Here is a 23,555-nt window from a genome sequence, read left to right on the forward strand (position 1 = left end):
GTTTCATAGAGGACTATTTATCCACAGACTAGGGGAGGGGTGATTCAAGCTCATTACATTTGTTGTGCTGCTGCTGATCAGAAAGCAGGAGGAGCTCAGCCACTAATGAGAGTGATGGGAGCAGCTGTAAATACAGATGAAGCATCGCCTCTGGCTGTGCGGCCTGGCTCCTGGTACAGCCCCAAGACCCAGGGGCTGGGGATCCCTGATGGAAACAGTCCAGCACACGGTGTTGGAAGTAAGGTTGCTGCCTTTGAACCCCTTTGCCACTTGCCAGCTATGAGACTTGCCAGTTACTTGATGACTCTACCCTCAGTTTCCTCATCTGTAAAATAATAATAAGGCCCATGTCATGGAGCTGTTGTGAGACTTTTCATACATAAAGCACTGAAAATAATGCCTACATGAGTGCCTAAGGGAACTCTTCCTAAAGGGCCTCCCTCTCTTTTAGTGATCTTTGTGATTAACCTGCTTTTGTAGATTTATTCTTTTGAATTTTGAAAGTTACATTTCAAGATGGGGTGGTTCTTCAGTTACTATTTGTTTTTAATGAATCCTGTAGTTATCAATGAATGCCTCAGTTCCTGCTGTGAGTGCAGAACAAGAATAATAATAGCTAATATTTGCGCTCTTACTCTTCCACCTTTCTAAAATACAGATGAATGGTACTGTGTGAGTTGGGCCCCCTGGAGTTAAGCAGTATGGTGGCCCTGGGATTAGCCAACTTGGGAAGGATGGCTTGGTAAATAGCGAAGATCACTTTGTTTTCTTCACAGTTGGGGCTAAGCCTGCAGGCTTTAGATCCACTGTTTTCCTTGGCGCCAACCCTAGTTTCTGTACACATTTTTTAGTCATGTGTGTATATATGCACAGGATGGTAAAATTTGCACCTTTCTCAACAGGAATCATCACCTTCAGCATGCCGCTTTCTGCTTGTCCCCAGTTCACAGCTCCTGCCCAATAGAACACCCCATGGGGACAAGAGGTCAAAGCACCCCCATTGCCATGGTAGCAGGTAAGTCACTCCCCCACTTGGGTCTTAGCTTTCCCCTCTAAGGGATGATCTATAGGGTCCCTCTCAGCTCTATACTTTTCCAATATTCACTGAAAGATTCTCTTGGATTTTGGAAGCACAGCCTGCCTGGGAGATTTTAGTTTTGAATTTTTCCTTTTGAGGATTGCCTTAATGGATTAGGCATCTTGGTGTTGCTGAAAGAAACTATTGAGAAAACGAAGACTGAAGCGCCTTTTCCTTCCCCAAATATGATGCTTAAATAAAATTCAGTTTCATGGCAGAAACACACAGAGTTGAAACGGCTGAGGCCTCTGCTATCTTCGAGCAGTCCCAGAGGAGGCTGCAAGCAGCGGGATATCTATTCCACCAGATGGGCTGCTGGGCTTGGAGAGCCAAGCAGACAGAGAATAGAGAAATCAGTTGCAGAAATGAGGAAAGGCTGGTTTGCTGGGTTGTCAGTTTATTCTCTCCACTGAATATAACCAGCCTGGAGGCCACAGAGAAGAGGAAGATCAATCATGCTGAGAGGCTCTCAAATGGGAGCTGGTGGGCTGTGACGTCCCCAGTCACAGTTCAGGGTCTGATGGGAAAATGGTCCATTGAGCTAACTTTGGATGCAAGACCCTGAGGGCAGGGCTAGCCCTGGGGAACTAGGGACAGGGCAGGTTAGCTGGGACCCCATCCCCCTTAGGTGGCATTGCCTCATTCTTCTTGGGACTGTGAACAGCCTTGGCTATCCAGGGCTGCTCACAGCCTCCAGAGCCCCTTCCACCAGGCCTTCCTTAGGCCAGTCTTAATTTTCCCGGTGACACCCTTGATTTCAATTTTTTTTTTCTGCCCCTTTCCTTTCACCATCAATTTTCTTAAAAATTTCCTTGGGAGATAAATACGGTGGAGGAGAAAAAACAATGGATTCAGTCTTGAATAGTAAGCTTGGGGCTTTTGCTTATAATGATGGGAGCTTGGGGGAGTTACTTTATTTCCCTCAGCCTCAGTTTTCTTATCTTTGAGATGGGTACAGTGATATGAAACATATAACAGGGTGGAAAGAATTGAGACACGAAGGTTACCTAAACAAAACGAAACCCCAGGAAGTGTTATTTCTTCCCTCCTGTTCCATCTTATACATCCTACACATTAGAATCTATAGAATTAAAAAAATATATACTGCTGCCTAGGATCTACCCTATTCCCTGCAGGAAATCAGCACTCTTTAATAGCTCTTCAGATGATGGTGTGCAGCCTGGGATGAGACCCACTGCCCTCCGACACTGTTGATTAAGGGTTTGCTACTCTGTACTCAATGCCGATTCTATTCCCATCCCATGGGGCCCGACTCCCAAAGTCAGTCTGTCTTCTGTGTTTTAGTCTGATGAATAGCTGGGAATTAATTGAGGTTTGAGTGCTGGAGCGTTCCTCTGAGTCCTGGACATTTGTTTTCAGTGGCACCCTCACAGGAGCAGAACCATATTCTCTTCGGGCACTAAGAGGAGGGAGACGGTAGATAAAGACTTCCTGAAATGTTGTGGCAGAGATCATCGGCTGAAAAATGAGACCTTCTCTGGGATGTTGACTGAGAATCAGAGGGGCAGGTAGGGCTGGTGAGATGGTTGGGTGGATTTCCTGTTTTCATTCAGCACTGCTGACGTGGGAAACTAGGCGTCCAGGCTGAAATAAACTTGGTACATTTAGAAATCAGGGGACTGATAGTCACAGGGACTCCAAGGTGCTATGGAAGATGAGAGTGTGTCTGATCCTGGCAAGGAAGGCAGGTGTTCATGACTGAAAATGGTTTCCTGAGCTGCTCCTTCTCCCTCCCGGTCACATACAACAGGAGACCTTCGAACTGTATCCTCCTGACCCAGCTGGAGGCCATCTGCAGACAATTCCCATACAGCCCAAATCTTTCTGCATTTCTCTACCTGAGGGTATTCTCCAGCTGTGGGCACTTGGTCCTCACTTGGTGGCAGGTGGATGTATTGGGAAATTAATGGCTTTGGGAACCTGCTTCCAAGGAAGGATGCAGTTGGTGGATGAACATCCCAGTGTCCCTGCCGTTTGGTGTGATGATCCTGAAGCATGTTCTGCAGCTGTTTATCAGCAGGTGTCCGGTCTGACCGAGCCCCAGATGACTCATCAAGAACCCTTTGCTGGCCTTCCTCCCTTCCCCATCTCACTTTCTCACTTCCTCCCTGGCCTTCCTGGGATCATTTCACAAAAAAGCTACTTGGGCTCCCATCTTTGTTTCAAGGTCTACTTCTGTGGGGAAACTAGTATCTTTTATCAGCCTTTTCTTATTCACAGGAGTGTTACATCTCTGTTCACACATCCATTTGGTGAGATGGTTTGGTTGATGTTCTCTGGAGGGACATTATGGAGCTCACCACTTTATGCCTTCACTGTTTTACACATCTTTTCTTCTGGAGTCTTCACGGATAAGGAGAGGAAGGAAACCATGGTAAGTGCAGTGTGCAGGTTCTGACCCAAAAAGGGCTTATGACATCCATTTTCTAAAAATGGAAGGAAATAAGTGTGACATATCAGACTGTACTACACATTGTAAGGGCATATAATGTTAAATGAAAATTTCATTTTGGTCATATGTGAATATACTTACATGTTGGTGAACTATTAATAGATTTTTTAACGTGGATCATGCTCAAAAATGTTGGAAGTCATTGCATTAGTGGGCATCTTTTTTTTTTTTTTTTGCTGTCCCAGGATCAATTCTTCCCATTTTCCTTTAGTAATAGCACCTTGATATTCCACTCAAGAAGGAAAGGAGACTATGCCCCTTAATTGGATATAGTCTTGGTGGGGCTGTCAATGAAGGTTCCATCATTCTTTGGGCAACAGATGGTCACATGACCCACAGCAGGTCAATCAGATGATTGCTCCAGGAACTTGAGCCTAGAAAGGGCATAAGCAAGGGATGAAAATAATTGAAGATGCTTCATTCAAATGGGATATCTCTATTTTTCCTGCTAGCTATATCTTTGAAGTTCATGACTTTTTCTCTTCCAAGATATGGTGGTTCAGTCATTGGGCTGGTTCTGTGAAATATCTGTGGACTACTTCTCTATTTTTTTTTTTAACCACTTAGGTAGACTGAGCTGTTTCCTATTGCTAGAAATGAAAGAAACTTCCCATACCTGAGAGCACTGGAGCTATTGAAACCTAACTCTACTATTTCCTGCCTGTGTTGCTGGAAAATTGCTTAACTTTTCTGTTTCAAGTTCTTCTCCTTTATTGGAGAATATAGATAATATTAATATGGCCACTGATCCTAGACCCTCAATTAGTAGCAACTACTATTGTGGACCAAATTGTAGTCATCTTTGTTTTACTGGTGATGACTTTCCACTTATTAAATGTCTATGGAGTGAATGAGTGAGTGAATCCATAGGACAATGTGGATTTTCATAACTAAAACCCACAAGTTAATTTCTTTGGATAGTTATAACCCCTTGGGTATTAAACATGTGATTTATTGTTCAAAGACTTAATATGAGAAAATCTCCATGACCTGGAGTTAGGCAAAAGAGTCCTTATTAACGATAACAAAGTCATCATTCATAAAAGAAAAAAGCCAATAAATTGGACATCATTAATATTAAAAATTTTTTACTGTGTGAAAGACACTATTAAGAAAATAAAATAACAATCTAGAGACTGGGAGAAACTGTTTTGCAGATCACATATCTTACAAAGAAATTTGTATCTAAAATATATAAAACTTTTATTTATTTATTTTTTCTAAAATATATAAAATTTTAAAGCATAGAATCTAATTTAAAACTGGGCAAAAGACCAAGACATATCACTAAACAGAATACGAGAAAGGCAAATAAGCACACTGAAAGATGCTCAGTATCATTAGTCATCAGGGAAAAACAAATTAAAGCTATAATGAGATACAACTACCTATGTATCAGATGTGCCATGTCACTTTAGTTGTGTCTAACTCTTTGCAAGTTTAAAGACTATAACCCTCCAGGCTCTTTTGTCCATGGGATTCTCCAGGCAAGAATACTGGAGTGGGTTACATATGTATCAGAATGGCTAAGTAAAAATACTGACAATACTAAGTACTGACAGGGATGCAGAGTAACTGGAACCCTTCCACATTGTTGGTGGGAATAAAAAATGGTTCAACTTCTCTGGAAGACATGTTGATAGTTTCTTATGAAGTTAGACATATGACTCAACAATCTCAGTCCTGAGAAATGAAGCAAAAACTTGAGTTCATAGAAAATCTGAACACACACACACACACACACACACACACCTGAACACATGTAACAGCTCTCATCGTAATCATCCCAAACCAGAAACAACTCAAAGGTCCTTCAGCAGTTGAATGAAGATACAATCTGTGGTACATTGGTACAATGTAATAAAACTCGGTAATAAATAGGAATGATACAATAAGGCAGAAATAAATATTGATGCATACAACAAACTTGGATGAGCCTCAAAGGCATTATGTTGAGTAGAAGAAGCTAGTATCGAAAGGTTACATATAGTATGATTGCATTTGTGCAAAGATTAGGGGAGGGTGGGGGGTAACAACAGTAAAGAGATGGCACCCTGGCAGTCCAGTGGTCAAGACTCCATGCTTCTACTGCAGGGGGTGTGGGTTTTGTCTCTGGTTGAGGACCTAAGATCCCACATGCCAAGTGGAAAGGCCAAAAAGTAGAAAAAGTAAAAGAGAGAGACATAACACCAAGGAGTCCTTTGAGGGTGATGGAAGAATAGCTCTGTATTCTAATTATGGTGGTCATCACATGAATCTATACTTGTGTTAAAATTCCTAGACTGCACATCCAAAAAATCACAGATAATGAAAAAAAAAAAAAAAGCCTTTTCATGTAGAGTGAGGTGATATTCATTTGGATATTTTGGTATCCCACAGACCTGCCCCATCCAATACAGTAGCCACCTGCCACATGTGCCTAGGCTGGTCCTAATGGAGGCGTGGAATGAGTGTAAAGTGCATCTGGATTTCAAAGACTTAGAATGAGAAAAAGAACATATGCTATCTCACTAATGTTTTAAGTTGGTTTTATTGGAGTTGGCCCTAAAAGTTCATTCGGGGTCTTATAGAAAAACCCTAATGAACTTTTGGGCCAACTCCAATACATTGAAAAAATACTGTTTTAGATAGATGGGTTCAATAAAACATATCATTAATTTTGGCTCTTTCTTTTTACTTTTAAAAAATGCGGTTACTAGAGAGTTATAATTACAAGGTGTACCTGGGGTTGTGTTTTAACTGAACAGTGCTGCTCCGAATGACATGGTGAGGGGGGAATCGGAGGGGAGCCTGGGTTCTCCCTTCACCTGGATGAGCAGGGCAGGAAAGGGAAGGTAAAGGGCGGCAGACGACCCGCCCGGGCTCCTGCAGCTGGGGGCCAGCCTGGCTGAGAGGTGGCTGCGCTCTCCACATCTGCTCTGCTTCCTGTCTGTCTGGCTCTTCCTAGTCTCTGGAGGAGAAGGAGGGCTGGGTGAGGCACAGTTTCCCAGAGAAGGGGTAGGGCGATGGATTAGATGTGGATGAGATTTGGCTCTTGTCAGTCATGAGCTTGAATTCCATTGCAGCCACTAGTTAGCTGTGTAGCTCGTGTTCTTTCTTAACCCTAGTTTCTTCATGAGCCAGAGAGAATCATCGTTCACCCCTGGGGTTTCCTTGCCTCCTGGGGCTGTGAGGAAGACGGCCAGGGAGCCATGGAAAGCACCCAGTAGGCCTCCAGGTGATGAGAATTCTGCTGTCGCTACCACTGCCTCGCGTGCCGTTTGCTGTCCCACCTCAGGGTCTGCTTTTTTATTTTCTCTCTCTCTCTCAGTTGAACCCCGCAGGCACTCTGCCCAACTTTTCTCCCTGATTCAGCACTGAGAAATGCCGAGGCAAGCTTTCCCATGAAGCTGCTTGTCAGCAAACACCCACTCCTGTCTCTGCATTCCCCCATGTGTCAGAGGCCGGCCTGGACTCCACGCGAGGCCCAGGGTCGTGCCAACACTGGGGCTGACTCACACACACCCTGCCTCCCCGAGACCTCAGGGCTGTGCTCCCAACCTGGGAGATTAGAGACTAGAGACTCCCAAACTGTGCAACAATGCAGGGGGAAAACATCCTCCAACAGGCTACAGGGGGTGCAGCAATTTTCCCAGATTCTGTTTCAAAGGCATCAAAGCCTTGGTTTCAAACATTTAGTCGACGCATGGTCTGCCTTTCCCACTGTGTCCCCTTTACCTTTAGCTTCCATTGAACGTTTACTATGTTATTCGTGTTGCTCGCCTCCCATCGCTCCGTGTCACCATCAAATATTAGGTAGATACAGAGTAGCTTGATCAGCTTCATAGATTTTCATCAAACGAGCTTGTTAAGCTCCTGTCTGGGCATGGCCCAGCGTGGGGCTCCACGGAAGGGAAGTTAAACAGACATGAGTGGTCTCTTGGGGCTTGCACATAATGCTGGTCACGGTCGCTACCTGGTAGGCCTACCTTGATCACCGCCAAGACTTTGAGAGCTGTGAGGCCCTGTCAGATCCCTGGTTCACAGGGCCGTGGTTGAAAAACCTCAGAAGCAGGACTGGGGTGGGACCTCGAGCCACCAAAAGAGGCCCTATTCCAGAGAGTGGCAGCGGTGGTCAGCCACCTGAGTTTTGCAATCTGGCAGCTGTAGGTTTGCGCCTGGGCTGTTCCGCTCAGGAACCTCCAGGGTGCTGGACCTAGTCTTCCTGGGCCTCAGTTTCTCATCTGTGACCTGGGATCACAAAACCAGTCTCCCAGCTGCTTGTAAGAACGTAACACCTGCCATTTTCTGAGCTGCTGCTCTGTGCCAGGTGTGGGGCTAACTGCCCTACAGTTTTTGTTTTTTTTTTTTGCTGTGCTGGGTCTTTGCTGCTGTACAAGGGTTTTCTCTAGTTGCAGAGAAGAGGGCAACTCTCTAGTTGTGGAGCAGGGGCTTCTCATTGTGGTGGCTTCTATTGTTGCAGAGCATGGACTCCAGAGTGTACGGGCTTCAGTAGTTGCGGCACATGGGCTTAGTTGCTCTGTGACATGCAGGATCTTCCCGGACCAGGGATTGAACCCATGTCCCCCGCATTGACAGGCAGACTCCCAAACACTGGACCACCAGGGACATCCCTCTACAGAGGTCTTCTCATTTAATTCTTAGACAATTCCATGAAACAGGTATTGCTTTTACTGTCAGTTTACAGATGAGGAAATGGAGGCTTAGAGAGGTTAAATAATATGCCCAAGATCCCACAGGGGACAAATGTAGAAGAAGGATTTCAATTTGAGCCCGCTGCTCCACGGGGCTTCCCTGGTGGCTTCCCTGGGTCGTGAAGATTCCCTGGAGGAGAGCATGGAAACTCACTTCAGTATTTTCGCCTGGAGAATCCCATGGACAGAGGAGCCTGGTGGGCTACTGTTCATAGGGTCGCAAAGAGTCAGACACGACTGAGCAACTTAGGATGCAGACCCATGCCTCTGCCCCACACGCTGTTCCCACCCAGACCTCCATGCCCGTGCTCAGGAGGGGACAGGGCAGGTAGTCTGGAGCATTCAGGCAGCTGAAGGTCCTCCCCCGGATACAAGGAGGTGGCAGGAGCTGGGGCTCTGTATGAGCTAAGCCTCTAGACTCTCTGAAGCAGGATTTATTGCCCCTTCCGGCTTCACTTATAAAACACAAACTCTAAGGGAAGTTTGATAATTTCAATATGGTGACCAGAGAGCCTGAAATCCCAAGTTTGAGGCGATCTGAGCACTGGGCCCAGCGTGACTGCACTGGTCAGATATTCATGAGACTGGCATTGTTTGAAGTGCTTTTTAAAGGCATGAATTTTTCTACAGTGAGAAATAAATGCCTCCGTTTTTCTTGGCTCTGGCTCTTGGGAGTGGATGTATCTCCATGGACGTGTATTTTAAAACACCCAGCACCAGCCTAGCCCATGTGATTCGGGGAAGATGAGCATCCGGGAAGCCTGCTTTATGTAGCTTCTCTGTGTTCCCTTCAGTGGTCACACTAAGGACTCCTGAGCTTGCAGTACTTCTCCCTGCCCAGTTCAAGGAGTGTTTAATTCACACCTTCCTTGGGAGTAGAATAGAACTGTGGCTAATGATTTTGATTCCAAATACTTGGGTTTCTATTCCTCAAGAAGTTCAGATACTTGGGATGATTGACTAAGCTTCCAACTCTGCCACTTTCTAGCCATTTGACCTTGGGCCAGTTACTTATCCTTTTTGAACCTCAGTTTTGCTATCTGGAAAATAGGAATATGGTACCCATCTCCTGTGACTCTTTGAGGATTATAAGTGACAATGGCATGATAAACACCCAGCACAGTGCCTGACTTGTGTTGACCATTCAATAGCTGTTGACCACTATTCTCATTCCTGAGCTTAAGAACAGCAACAGAACTTAAAAACTGTGTTTGTGTGTTTGTTGATGAATGGATTCTGAATAAATGAAAAGCTTATCATCTAATAATGATGCTTGAGATGTGTTCATCATGTTATGGTTCATAGCCACTTTAGCCCCTTAAGAGGTGGAATATTAAGAAGAGCAAGAAATCTCTTATCCTGCTTTATATTCTGGACAATAGAGACTTAGAGATTAATGACTGCTCATTTATTCAATAGTCATCTATTTATTTTATTTTTGGCTGTGGTGGGTCTTCATTGCTGCACTCGGGCTTTCTCCAGTTGTGGTGAGCGGGGAGCACTCTTCGTTGCAGTGCGTGGGCTTCTCGTTGTGGTGGCTTCTCTTGCTGCGGAGAGCAGGCTCTAGGCTTCCGTAGTTGCAGGACGTGGGCTCTAGAGCACTAGCTCAGTAGCTGTGGCACCCGGGCTCAGCTACTCCGTGGCATGTGGGGTTTTCCCAGATCGGGGATCGAACTGGTGTCTCTTGCAATGCCAGGTGGATTCTTAACCACTGGACCACCAGGGAAGCCCTCAGTAGTCATTTAAAGAACACTTACTATGTGCAAGACACCCTGTTAGGATAAAAACGAGTGATAGTTTTTTCCCCAACCCTTTTGAAGAAAATTACTCTGGGTCAGGATACCTGGAGCAGGGTTGCAGGAAGATGCAAGTGATGGTGCAGAAACAACAACAAGTTTCAGTGGTTTCAAAGCAGAAAGATTCATTCTCATTCATGCTGTTGGTTCATCCTGGGTCAGCTTGTGGCTCTGCTCCACCCAGTTTTCACTCCAAACCAGACAGATGGAGGAATTGTAGGTTGGAACATCACTGATAGTAGTGACAGGAGAAAGGAGCTCTGAGATCAAGAGAATCTCATGCCAGCAATCAAATTCTCCACTCATGAGACAGACTTTTAATATGGCCCCACCCAGCCACACACCTGCCAGTGCATGAGACGCGAAAGACCTGGGTTCAATCCTTAGGTCAGGAAGATCCCCTGGAGCAGGAAATGATAACCCACTCCAGTATTCTTGCCTGGGAAATTCCGTGCACAGAGGAGCCTGGTGGGCTACAGTCCATGGGGTCACAAAGAGTCAGACATGACTGCACATGCATGCACACTTGCATCTACCCAACCACAGAGGGCAGGGCAGGAAAATAAAATTATAGATACCCAGCAGGCAGGGAGCTGGACATGCTTGGTGAACAGATTAATGAACAGATGCCAGCTGGGCAGGCTCTGGATGATGGGTAGGAGTTAGGTGAACACTGGTGGAGGGGGATTGGGTGGGAATAGTAGAAGAAGGATGAAGATGAAGAGAAGAAGTGATGGAAGACGGGGGATGGGAAAGGACAGAAGAGACAGGAGGCATAAGTGGGTGAGGTGTTGGGAGGAAGAATAGTGAGTCTGTCAGTCTGGTTGGAAGAGTTTGATTCAACAGTTTAATAAATACTGACTCAACTTCCTTTCGTGTTTTAAGTGCTGCGGATACAGAGAAGAATAAAACAAGATACCTACCTGGCAGTCTAGTGGGAGAGAGCTTTTGCACAGAGAACCAAGAAAATAAAAATATCAGAAAGAGTAGAGAGTACTTATGTTTGCCAGGCACTCTTCCACGATTGGTATATATCGTAACTCATTTAATCATCACTGTAGCTCCTTGAGGTAATTGCTGTTGGTCTTAGCCATTTTGGAATTCACTGGTGGCTCAGGCAGTAAAGAATCTGCCTGCAATGTAGGAGACTTGGGTTCGATCCCTGGGTTGGGAAGATCTTCTGCAGAAGAAAATGGCAGCCCACTCCAGGATTCTTGCCTGGAGAATTTCATGGCAAGAGGAGCCTGGCAGGCTACAACCCATGGGGTCAAAAAAGAGTTAGACATGACTGAGCAAGCAGCTAACACTTACCCGTTTTACAGGTGGAGAAACTGAGGCATGGCATGGTTGGGCATAGCAAAGGTGGACTTCAAATCTAGGCACTCTGAGTCCAAGGTCCTTGCTTTTGGTTGTCACTTGAAATACTGCTTTTTGCTTGAAAATTTGTGAGCTGGGGCTCTGCCTATAATCTTGGATAGCAAGTAGTTTTGCCTTGAGACCCAAAATGATAGATTGTTATTGGCTGTGTGGAGCTCCATGTTGGGAAGGCTTCCAAGACCAAGCTGGGACTAGGAGAAAAAGAATGATGTGATTAATTAGTAATGCCTGCCGTGGGCATGAGAGGTGGTATTGTCAGCACAATATTTTCAGTAGTCCTGGTTTGTTTAATGCCTACAGCAAAGTGAATTTTATCAATTCATTAACAAACAAAGAAGTCAAAACCAAACTACTAATTCATTGACTGTTTCCCTCACTTTTCAATCTGTTGTGTAACTTTAAGGCTTCATCATATTTTTGGCAGCATAGACACTCCTTGTTTGAAAAGCTAGCTTTCCTTTCTGGAGATTCATTTTTAAAGTATCAAAACTTCAGCCCGCTAGGCAAGCATATACCTTAATTGTCAAAACAATAAAAATATCAGCCACAGTGAATGCTCATACCATTGTGCCCCTGGAGCAACTGTCAGGTGGGATGCTATGGCAGTGATAATATTAAATAAGATTCTAATTGCAGAATCCAAGTTCTGTACAAGGAAGACTCTACAACTAACTTGGGGAATTTAGCTGTAAGAGAAACCAGCTGTAGAGTGTTTCATTAGTGAAATTTCCTGTCCTGAAATGTTGTAGACATTCCTCTGCAGGGAAGGTTCTAGAAACATTGTCTCCCCAACCCCCATCTCCAATCTCTTTCCTTGGCTTTTTTCCCAAAAAAAAGCTGGGCATCACTTCCAGGGAGAAGTCTATGCTTAGACTTTTGCCTCTTTCATATTCTTTCCCCATACATTTCTTGGAATGGAGACTAAATCTAGTTGCACTGAGGTATAGATACCAACTAGGAGCTTAGAGCTCTACTGATGAATAGTCATCCTCTGCTGAGATAGTTTTGATCAATTGCTTGTGCCTACTAAAATGCTGAGTCAAGAAAGTTGTCAATGGACTCAGCCTGAAAGCACACTGGGGTTGATTAGTAATGTCTGCTATAGGTATAGGCTAGGGACAATTATTTACAAAGCCCCCACTGACTTTGCAGCTGTGATGTTAATGAATGAGCTTGGAGTTTGGTCCTAGGGGATGCTAGTTCAAGGCTTCTCCTTTTCTATGTGAATCTTGGATGTATCACCTATGTTCTCTTTGTCTGAACAAAACTTGTATAAAACGAATTCTCCTTATGGAGTGGTTGTAACTATCATAGAGATGATGCACATTCATTCATTTAACCTGTTGAGCACAGTGTGAGGTGCTGGGGATATGCTGGGGGATACACTACGGATGTGGTTTCTGCCCACACAGACCTTACAGGCTACCCCAGGGGATTTATTAGCTTTCTATTGCTGTGTAAAAAGTCACTGCAAGTTTAGAGGCTTGAGACAGCATACACTGTGACACCGCACTTTCTGTGTGTTGGGAGTCTAGGCACAGCTTAGCTGATACATCTGCTCAGGGTCCTAGAAGTTTGCAGTCAAGATGGACACCAAGCTGTGTTCTCATCTGGATGCTCGGCTGGGGAAAAACTGCTTCTAAGCTCATTTAGTTTGTTGGAAGAGTTCACTTTCTTACTGTGATAAGACTGTGGGCTCTGATTTTGGCTGGCTATCAGCTGGATTCTGCCTGTGGGCCCTAGAGACTGCCCATGACACCTAGAGGCCATCTGCATTTCCTTGTCTCATGAGCTTCCTCATGTCCAGTTAAACCTCATCAAGTCAGCAAGGAAGGTCTCTCACTCCAGTCTGCCGAGATCGAGTCTTATGTAACCTAATGTAACTATGGAGGTGACATCCCTCCACCTTGCTCTGTTCTGTTGATTAAGAAGTAAGTCACAGGCTCTGCCCATTCTCAAGGGAAGGGGGTTATTCCAATCCTCTTTCTGTTCTGCTGTGGTTATGATGTCCAAGTCATAGTCTTTGGGGAAAAATGGCAAGTTACCAGTACAATTTTTTATACTCTGCTCCTATTTGTGTAAAAAATATATATACATATATATACACATATATATTGTATTATTATATAATTATATAATTAATAAAATTATTTCTGGAATAATACATAAGAAAGTGATAACCTACTATTGGTTCTGCAGAGGGAAACTGGATGGCTGGGGTACAGAGGAAAATTTTCACTTAATACTCTATGACAGCTGTCACATTTTAAAATACGTGAGTGCTCCAATTCAGTGGTAAGCAAGTGCTGCCTGTTGCTTACCAGGGAAACTCCAAATCCTTGAGCCTGATCTGGCTCAGCCTTTGTTTTCAGACTTATTATTTACTCTTCTTACTATATTCTAAAACTGATGTGATAAACAAAATGATATGCCACTCCCACCCCCAAGATGTCCATGTCCTACTCCCTGGAATCTGTGCATGTTACCTAAAATGGCAAAAGGGACTTTGTAGATGTAATTCAATTAGGATCTTGAGATGGGGTGGTGATCCTGGATTTTTTTTTTTTTTTTTTGGGTCATGTCATTTAGTTTGTGGAATCTCAGTTCCCTGATCAGAGATTGAACCCTGGCCCTTGGCAGTGAGAGTGCAAAGTCCTGACCACTGGACCACCAGGGAATTCCCCATCCTGGGTTATTTGAGTGGATGCAATACAATCAATCCCGAGTCCTAGGAGTGAAAGAGGAAAATGAAAGTGTCAGAGTCAGGTTAGGAGATTTGAGGACAGAAGTGCAGGTTGGAGTGATGTGATTGCTGACTCTGAAGATGAAGGAAGGGGCTATGAGCCAAGAGATGCAGGTGGCCCCTGGAAAAGTCAAGGAAGCAGACTCTCTCCTGGAGCCTCCAAAAACCATACACCTTGATTTTGGCCAAGTGAGATCTGTTTCAGACTTGTGACCTCTAGAAACTGTAAGAGAATACATTTATGTTTTTTTTCAGCCACTACGTTTGTGGTAATTTTTTTACAGCAGTCATAGGAAACGAACTCAGTGGTGCTTCTCAGATGATATTTCAAGAAATTAAGCCTTTTGAGGAAATAGTAATGAAAAAAATTCTCCAAAGTCAAATAAAAAGCAATTATAATTACATTGCTGCTGCTAAGTCACTTCAGTCATGTCCGACTCTGTGCGACCCCATAGACGGCAGCCCATCAGGCTCCCCCGTCCTTGGGATTCTCCAGGCAAGAACACTGGAGTGGGTTGCCATTTCCTTCTCCAATGCATGAAAGTGAAAAGTCAAAAGTGAAGTCTCTCAGTCGTGTCCGACTCTTAGCAACCCCATGAACTGCAGCCTACTAGGCTCCTCCGTCCATGGGATTTTCCAGGCAAGAGGACTGGAGTGGGCTGCCATTGCCTTCTCTGATAATTACATTAAATGAGGTATAATTTACACATAAAAAAATATACATTATGTGTACTGCTCAATGCATTTTGACATATGTATACATCCATATGCCTTCAACCAGAGGATGAAGTGGTTAGATAGCATCACTGACTGAATGGACATGAATCTGAGCAAACTCTGGGAGATAGTGAAGGACAGGGGAGCCTGGGGTGCCGCAGTCTATGGGGTTGCAAAGAGTAGGACACGACTTAGTGGCTGAGCAACAACAATGCATCCATATGTATATGTTGCATACAATCCCAATCAAGGTACAGAATATGTCCGTTAGCCCAAAATGTTTCCTTTTGCCCCTTTGTAGTCAATCCAATCCCCACCTCTAGCCCTAGGCAGCCACGGATTTGCTTTGTGTCACTAGACAAATTATTTTAAACCACAGGGCTTCTCAGGACCTTTACAATATTTAGAGTATTGTGACTGTCCAAGGGTCATTAGTCAAGGTGTGTATCTTCAAGTAGCAGACCATAGCCATTCCCTTGGCTTGGAAAAGGGGCAGGAAACGTCTAGACTGAAGCCATAGTGTGGAAGATAAGCAGGAAAGTCTGAATATCAGGGAGCGGAGACTCAGAGAAGTGAGAAGACTACTTGCTCCAGGGTGCCGGGTAGTGACAGAGTCTGTATTCGAACTCATATAGGTTTCTATTGCGGAATCCCTGAAGCTTGCTCCTGCTTCTGGCAGCCTCCTTTTCCAGGGCCATTTCAACACTCAGGTATTTCTAGTTGCAGGTTTAAGGGGTCAAGAGGGTTAGAAATTTCCTGGTGGCCCAATGGTTAGGACTCCAATCTTTCACTGCAGGGGCCTGGATTTGATCCCTGGTTAGGAAACTAAGATCCCATAAGCCTTGGGGCATGGCCAAAAAGGAAAAAAAAAAGGGTGCTCCATGTTTTCAGGGGAAGGCCACCCTTCCCAGGCCTCCTCCCCCGCTGCCCGCAGTCAAGAGGTAGCAAGCTCTGGTCCTTTCCTGGCCTTTATGTGATGTCAGGAGGAAGTGAAAGGGATGTTTCAGAATTCTCTATGCCACAGGCAAGAGGTCTGTTTCTCTTTCAACACTCACGGTTTCTCCTACCTACTGCTTAGGGACGAACATGATCAATCTTGCTGTGTTATTGCTGTTTACATAAGTTGCCAGGAAGAACCCAGGTTCCCATGATAACCCTTATCTTGCTGATCTTCATCCCCATCCAGCGCTGCATCTCCCCTTACATGAGCTTATTGAATGCTGCTCCCTGTCTCCTGAAAATGTTTTGCTATTGCTCTGGGGCCCATGGTCAGTGATCAACAAAATCTCCTATATTCTCAACAATCTTTGAACAGCTCCTTCACTTTCTTCCTCCTACAGACTGAATCTCACCCAAGGGCATGGCTTTCCCTGTAGCCCTTTCCTGTAATCTTCGAGGCACATTTGGCCTAGATATGGGGTTGTTGTTCAGTTGATAAGTTGTGTCTGACTCTTTGTGACTCCACAAACTATAGCACACCAGGCTTCCCTGTCTTTCATTATCTCCCAGATAATGGGAGAGTTGCTCAAACTCATGTGCATTGAATCAGTGATGCCATCCAACCATCTCATCCTCTGTCGCTTCCTTCTCTTCCTGCCCTCAATCTTTCCCAGCAACAGGGTCTTTTCCAATGAGTCGGCTCTTCACATCAGGTGGCTAAAATGTTGGAGCTTCAACTTCAGCATCAGTCCTTCCAATGAATATTCACAGTAGGTATCATGTCTATCCTAATTGTTGTCCCTGTGGTCCTTCTAGACAATTTGACTGTTTCCTCACTAAAAAAAGCAACCTTTAGTGTTCTCCCTGGAGCAGTTGGAGTGCTGATTGCACTCTAACACCTTAAGGATTTTAGCTCCTGGCTCATTGTTGTGCTCTCCAAAGCTACTCCTGTCCTGGTTCCTGGTGATTTCACTGTCTGTGTAGATGGTCCAGGGCCCTCCAGTGGTCTTCTCATCATCTTACCTGAGCCATGAATGCCCATGACACACCCTAGAACACTGCTGCCCAACAGAACTGTCTGTGTTGATGGAAATATTCTTTATCTGTCTTGTCCAATAAGCCACCAGCCACACATGGCCATTGGGTACTTGAAATGTAGCTAGTGTAATTAAAGAACTAGATTTTAAGCTTTAAAATTTAAATAGTCACCTATAGTTAGTCTCTACCATGTTGGATAACACAACCTGGACCATGGAATCAGCACTAATTGTACCCCCTTCACAATTCCAGTTTTAAGAATCCCATTCTCTCTGGCCATCTAATTTTCCAGTTTAATTCTTCCATTTGTTGACCCTAATGCTTGTTTGAACTGTGGTGTTGGAGAAGACTCTTGAGAGTCCCTTGGATTGCAAGGAGATCAAACCAGTCAATCCTGAAGGAAATCAGTCCTGAATATTCATTGGAAGGACTGATGCTGAAGCTGAAACTCCAGTATTCTGGCCACATGATGCTAAGAACTGACTCATTGGAAAAGACGCTGATGCTGGGAAAGATTGAAGGCAGGAGGGGAAGGGGATGTCAGAGGATGAGATGGTTGGAAAGCATTACCGCCTTGATGGATATGAGTTTGAGCAAATTCGGGGAGTTGATGATGGACAGGGAAGCCTGGCGAGGTGTAGTCCATGGGGTTGCAAAGAGTTGGATATGACTGAGTGACTGAACTGAATGCTTGTTTGACTTCACTGGGACTTGTTATCCAGTGATCCTATTACTTTTTCAAATAAGTCCCTTATTTGTTGTGTCTTTATGTCCTTTTAACTGAGCTTAAATTCCATGATACTTCATAATCATCACTCTTGCATATAGCTGCAACAAATCTGCCGCTTTCTCTTCATTCTAGGTGTCTGGCTAGACCTCAACCCTTGTTAAATCCAACTCTGTTCTCTCCTCGAATCTGAACGTGACCCTGAACATGGCTGGAGAAGAAGGAAGGATGGTGATGTGTCACACGGGTGGAATCAATGTTGCTTAAAAAACATCCCTTTTCTAGACAGCTATTTAAGAGCTTATCCTCTCTCCTCATGCCTCTAAGAGTCTCTGTCCCCTCCCTCTCAGTGGATAAACTTGATTCCTATTTCAAGGAGAAATCTTAAGCAACAGAGTAAACTTCCAAAATTCCCACCACCTTTTCTACCGGTTTACTCATATCTGGTCACGTGTAATCAGTCTTCCTTAATATTATTGGTTGAACTGTTCATGCCCATCTTTTGGGCTGGCTTTTCTTTTATGAGATTTCTATCCCCTTCTGCTTATCAAGGACAACCTGACAATTTCCCCCTCTCCCTCAAGCAGCCATCAAAGACTCATTCTCACCAGTGTACACACATACTACGTACACTGTGAATTCCTGTTCGTCAGGGCTTAGCGTCTGCTCTTCTCTTTACCTACCATTCTGTTCCAGTCAGTACTCACACAACTTGGCTCTTCATTTCCTTTGGGTCTTTGTACAACTACCACCAGCTGAGTGTACTATTTAAAATTGCAAAAGATATCCCTCCCTAATTCATTTTTATTTTTCTTCATGGTACTCGCTACCACCAGCATGCTATAGACTATTCATTGGATCCTCAAGGGCAGAGATTTTTCATCTCTCTTTTTTCATTGCTATATGTCAGCACCTAGAATAGCGTCCGGCACAAACTGGGTCCTGATGAATGTTTGTAGAAAGAGCTGTACAGTGACTTGCCGTCTTTGACATTCCTACCGGTTTGTAGTGATGGTGTCATTTTTTCCTTACAAAGAGGGACAGCTATTCAGAATGCTTACCAGCCACCATTCTCACTCAGAAGTTCTTAGGGCTGAACTTCTCAAGCTTTAATGTGTATTTGAATTACCTGTGGATCTTCTTAAGATAGGGCTTCTGATTCAGCAGGTCTGAGGTGGGGCCTGAGAGTCCGCATTTCTATCAAGTCCCTAGGTCATATAGATGCTTGCTGCTGATCCAGACCGCAGTTTGTGTAGAAGGCTGCTTGAATCATAATAAGCCTTGTTCTGTTTTCTTTTTTAATAAACTAGAGTGAGCATGAATATTTACATGACATATTTACATATTTACAGTGTAAACATGACTCTGAGTTCAAGCAGCTCTGTGGTCAGCATCTCTGTAGCTGCAGGTTACAAGATTTGGATGGAGAGCTTCATCCTTCACTACATATCCTGGGGGAGGAAATGTTGGCTGGTTAGGCTGTTACATGATGATTGTCCATTGTTCTGGGGAGAATTTATTTGTGTGTGTGTTTAAGAGTATTGGGGCTTCCCCAGTGGCTCAGTAGTAAAGGATCTGCCTGCAAAGCAGGAGAGTCAGGAGACATGGATTTGATCCCCAGGTCAGGAAGGTCCCCTGGAGGAGGGCATGGCAACCTACTCCAGTATTTTTGCCTGGAGAATCCTATGGACAGAGGAGCCTGCTGGGCTACAGTCCATAGAGTTGCAAAGAGTTGGACACGACTGAAGCAACTGAGCACATAAGAATATTACTGTTGATTGTAATAAGTTTGCTATCAATTGTCTAATGCAATTTGCCATGTTTTGGCATGAAATCAATGCAAAGACAAGTCCTGCCTTTCTGCTTAGGTTATTATTATTACATCACTCTGCTTCTGTCTAGAAAACAATGTGGAGTGCTTCCTATGATAATTGCCATTATCCGTTACTTTTAAAATCATAGTCAGGGCCTTGCTGTGTGGTTTGTACATGACACGAAGAGGCCCAGCTTGGGGCAGGGGGTCAGGAAGAGACTGGAAACCAGCTAGCACCTCTCTGCCAAGCCAGGTACTCTGGTTAGTTTGCATTGCCTTTTTCACCTAGAGGAGGGCTGTTTTGCAAATTTAATAAGGTACCTGATGTTTGATGGCTCTGGTCATAAAGCTAGGGAGGGCTGCAAAGGAAGTTAGAGAGTGCTGAGCACAGCGCCGTGACTTTAGGGATGTAGATACTGAAGATAGAGTGCTTGTCCCGCTTCTCAGCTAAGTATTATTATTTTCATCCTCATTTATAGACATATAAACTGAGACCTGGAGAGGTTAAGCAGCTTGCTTAGGGTCACAAAGCTATGTTGAGTGTACTTTTCAAAAATGTAAATCATGACTCTCTGGCAAATATTGAATGATCCCACATCACAGATTTTATTTAACTTACTAATTAGTGAGGAAGGAGTAAGATATTAAAATGTATTCAAAGAGCATTATTAGAGTATTTAGGTAGATCAGTCCTGAGTATTCACTGGAAGGACTGATGCTGAAGCTGAAACACCAATATTTTGGCCACATTATGCAAAGAACTGACTCATTGGAAAAGACCCTGATGCTGGGAAAGATTGAAGGCAGGAGGAGAAGGGGATGACAGAGGATGAGATGGTTGGATGGCATCACCAACTCAATGGACATGAGTTTGAGTGAACTCCGGGAGATGGTGATGGACAGGGAGGCCTGGAGTGCTGCAGTCCATGGGGTCGCATGCAGTTGGACACGACTGAGAGACCGAACTGAACTTGTGACTTAACAAATAAATATAAGGAAAGTGTGGTAGCCTGAGTAATAAATAGTTTCCCCAAAGATATCCAGGTCTGGCTCCCTGGGACTTGTCAACATGTGACCTTATGAGTGAATAGGACTTCAAGGGTGTGATTAAGCTAAGGATTTTGAGATGGAGAGATTATTCTGGATTATCTGGGTAGGCCCAATGTAATCACAAGCATTTTTATGAGAGGGAGGCAGAAACGTTAGCGTGAGAGAGATGCAGAGGGAAGCAGAGATTGGAGTGATGTGCTTTGAAGATGGATGAAACGGCTACAGGCTACAGAATGTAGGTGACCCTAGAAGCTGTAAAAATAAAGGAAACAGATCTTCTTCTAGAACCTCCCAAAGGAACCAGACCTGCTGACACCCAACTTTAGCCCAGTGAAACTGATTTTGGACTTCTGACTTCTAGAACTATAAGATAAACTTACATTGTCTTACTGTCTAAGATGTGATCATTGCTTCAGCAATAGTAGGGAATTAACATGGAAAATTACTGAATTAGATAGAAAGCTGGTTAATGTCCAACAGGGCCATAAACCCTAACCCTTGGAACTAACTCTTCTACCAGAGTTAAATTATTTGCATCTTTACTGAACTGAAATTTACAAATTAACCTCATGTTCCTACAGAGATGCAAATTGCACGGTCAGTATAAAATGAGGTCCAGCACTTCACTGAAAGAACACCCAGTAATCTCCTATATATTTGCAAGTTTAGACAGCAAGGAAGTGGAGGAGCTAGGATTTGAATTGGCTCTTGCAAGTGTAGAACTTCTGCACTTAACTCTTAAGGGACATCCCTTCTTACTAGCATTGTTGGTAAACTAGCAAGGCAAACCAGTATAAAGAAGATTAAGTTCTCATAGGAACTAAGAATACAGCTCAAAAATTGCCAGGATGATTCCCTAAACAGGGAACTGTAGGAAAAAACCGTGCCCCTTCTTAAAGCCAGCAATGGAAATTCCTGCTCCAGCTCTTCAAAAACTTGTGTCAAATTTTTAATAGGTTGTTTGGATAGGTTCCTAGTTGGTGTAACTTGAGAACTTGGATGGGAAACTGAAATACCCTTCCCATCCCTCCCCACCTTACTCAGGAGCAAAGCTCCCTGAAAGCCCCTTCTTTAAATACACACTACTTGATTTGGCATCATACTACCCTATCTAGTAAATGCTTGATAAAGGGTTGAATTGCATGTGGTTTAGTGGAAGGGAGAGGTGAAGACTTTGGGGCTGGAAAACAGCCTACAGGAGCAAATGAATGATGACAAGAACTTGTATGGTAGGATTTCCCTTGTGGTCAAATGGTTAGGAATCTACTGGCTAGTGCAGAGGACATGGGTTTGATCCCAGGTCTGGGAAGGTTTCACATGCCAGGTGGCAACTAAGCCCATGTGCCAGAACTATTGAGGCCTGAGCACCTAGAGTCCATGCTCTGCAACAAGAGAAGCCACTGCCATGAGACAAAAGGAAGTTTGTGTGCAGCAACGAGGACCCAATGCAGCCAAACATATATACACATATATATATTAATTAAAAAAAATAAAGAACTAGTGTGACAGTCTTAAGAGATGGTGCAATGAAGGTTCTGATTATAGTTGGGGACTTTCATAGGAAAGTGGGATCTGTGATTGGACAGGCAGAGTGGCTCGAGTGTTGAGGACTGGGGGAATGTAGGTTTATGTTATAGGCTGATCATTCTTGAAACTGAGCTTGAAAATAAGCTGGGGAGAGTTAAGAACAACTAGTGCACAGACCTTGCATTGGTTTGCTAGGGCTGTCAGAACAGAGTACCATAGGATGGGGGGACTTAAACCATAGAAATTTATTTTCCCATGATTCTGAAGGCTAGATGCTCAAGATCAAGGAGTCAGCAGGGTTGATTCCTGATGATGCCTTTCTCCTTGGTTTGTGATGGCCATCTTTCCTTTGTGCCTTCACACGGTCTCCCCTCTGAAACTAAATTTCCTCTTCTTAATAGAACACCAGTCAGATCAGATTAAGGTGCATCTGAAAGAACTCATTTAATTAAACTACCTCTTGAAACCCGACACCGTCTCCTTCGGGGTCTGTGGCCGCGGACTTTGGGCCTCTGGCTGCACCTAAGGCTCTGGGTCTTTGGACAGATGCCTCGGGCCCAACTCAGCCCTTGCTTGGGCTGCCTGCCTGGGCCTGTGTGCCGGTTCTTGCCTGCGGTTCTGACTGACCCAACACGATCCGCCCTGCTGCTTCCAGTCTCTGGCTCACCCAAGGGTGGTGAGGCGAGGCGGTGTGGGTCTTCTGTGCTGTGCACTCCCAGACACGGGCGCCTGGTGGTGGCTGAACGATCCCACCTGGTAGGCTCCATGCCACGCATCAGGCCTTCTCCTCCCAGAGTCGTTGGCCTGCCGCCCCCGAGAGAAGAGCGTGCTGGTGAGGCTGAAGCAGGCCCTTCCTGCGACTATCCTCACCACACCTCCTCTTTGGGATTTTTCCCATTTTCTAAAAAAAATTGATGGTTGCGGGGGTGGGGAGCTTCCCAGACGGTGTTAGTGGTAAAGAATCTGCCTGCCAGTGCAGGAGATGCAAGAGACTTGGGTTTGATCCCTGGGTTGGGAAGATGTCCCGGAGAAGGACATGCCAACCCACCCCAGTATTCCTGCCTGGAAAGTCCCAGGGACAGAGGAGCCTGGACGACTACAGGCCATGGGGTCGCAAAGAGTCAAACACGACTGAGCGCACACACCTCTTTAAACATTCTATCTCCAAATACAGTCATATTCTGAGATACTGGGGCCTAGGACTTCAACAGATGAAAATAGCAGGGAAGGCCCAGTGAGGTCCCTAAGAGACTCCATCCCCAGAGGCTGATTCGAGTGATAAGAAATAGGGCTGAGGCTTTGGTAATGAATGCCCAAGATTGAGAACCACTGCGGTAGGGCCTACAGTGGGCAACTGGGAATGAAACACAAGGATGCTGTGAACAGTGCTGTCAGCTGGGGAAAGCCTTGCCCCTGGCCCTTCCCTGCTCTTACTGGTGGGTGGATTTGGGGAAATTACTCAGATATGTTGAACTTCATCTGTGAGTAAAGACAACGCTCTGCCTGCCTTCAAGCTTGAGGCTTCTTCCAGTTCTAAGATTTCTTATTCTAGAAGTAGTTGTAAGGTCTCAATTTATGGTGGT

General features: G+C 44.6%; 1 long non-coding RNA gene across 2 annotated transcripts in view; it reads left to right on the forward strand.

The window, feature by feature from the left end:
- The window catches only part of LOC110143361 (uncharacterized), a 71,049-nt gene that overhangs the window by 16,717 nt on the left and 30,777 nt on the right, over positions 1 to 23,555 (forward strand). The window contains exons 2-3 of one of the 2 annotated variants that reach the window (XR_011491352.1): positions 903 to 1,015; positions 3,320 to 3,468. This is a non-coding gene — a long non-coding RNA (uncharacterized lncRNA). Of the gene's footprint in view, positions 1 to 902; positions 1,016 to 3,319; positions 3,469 to 23,555 lie in introns of those variants that run through there. The other variant, XR_002315563.2, reaches the window with a different exon arrangement.

This window comes from Odocoileus virginianus, chromosome 15 (genome assembly GCF_023699985.2).
Source record: "Odocoileus virginianus isolate 20LAN1187 ecotype Illinois chromosome 15, Ovbor_1.2, whole genome shotgun sequence".
NCBI classification, from domain to species: Eukaryota; Metazoa; Chordata; class Mammalia; order Artiodactyla; family Cervidae; genus Odocoileus; species Odocoileus virginianus.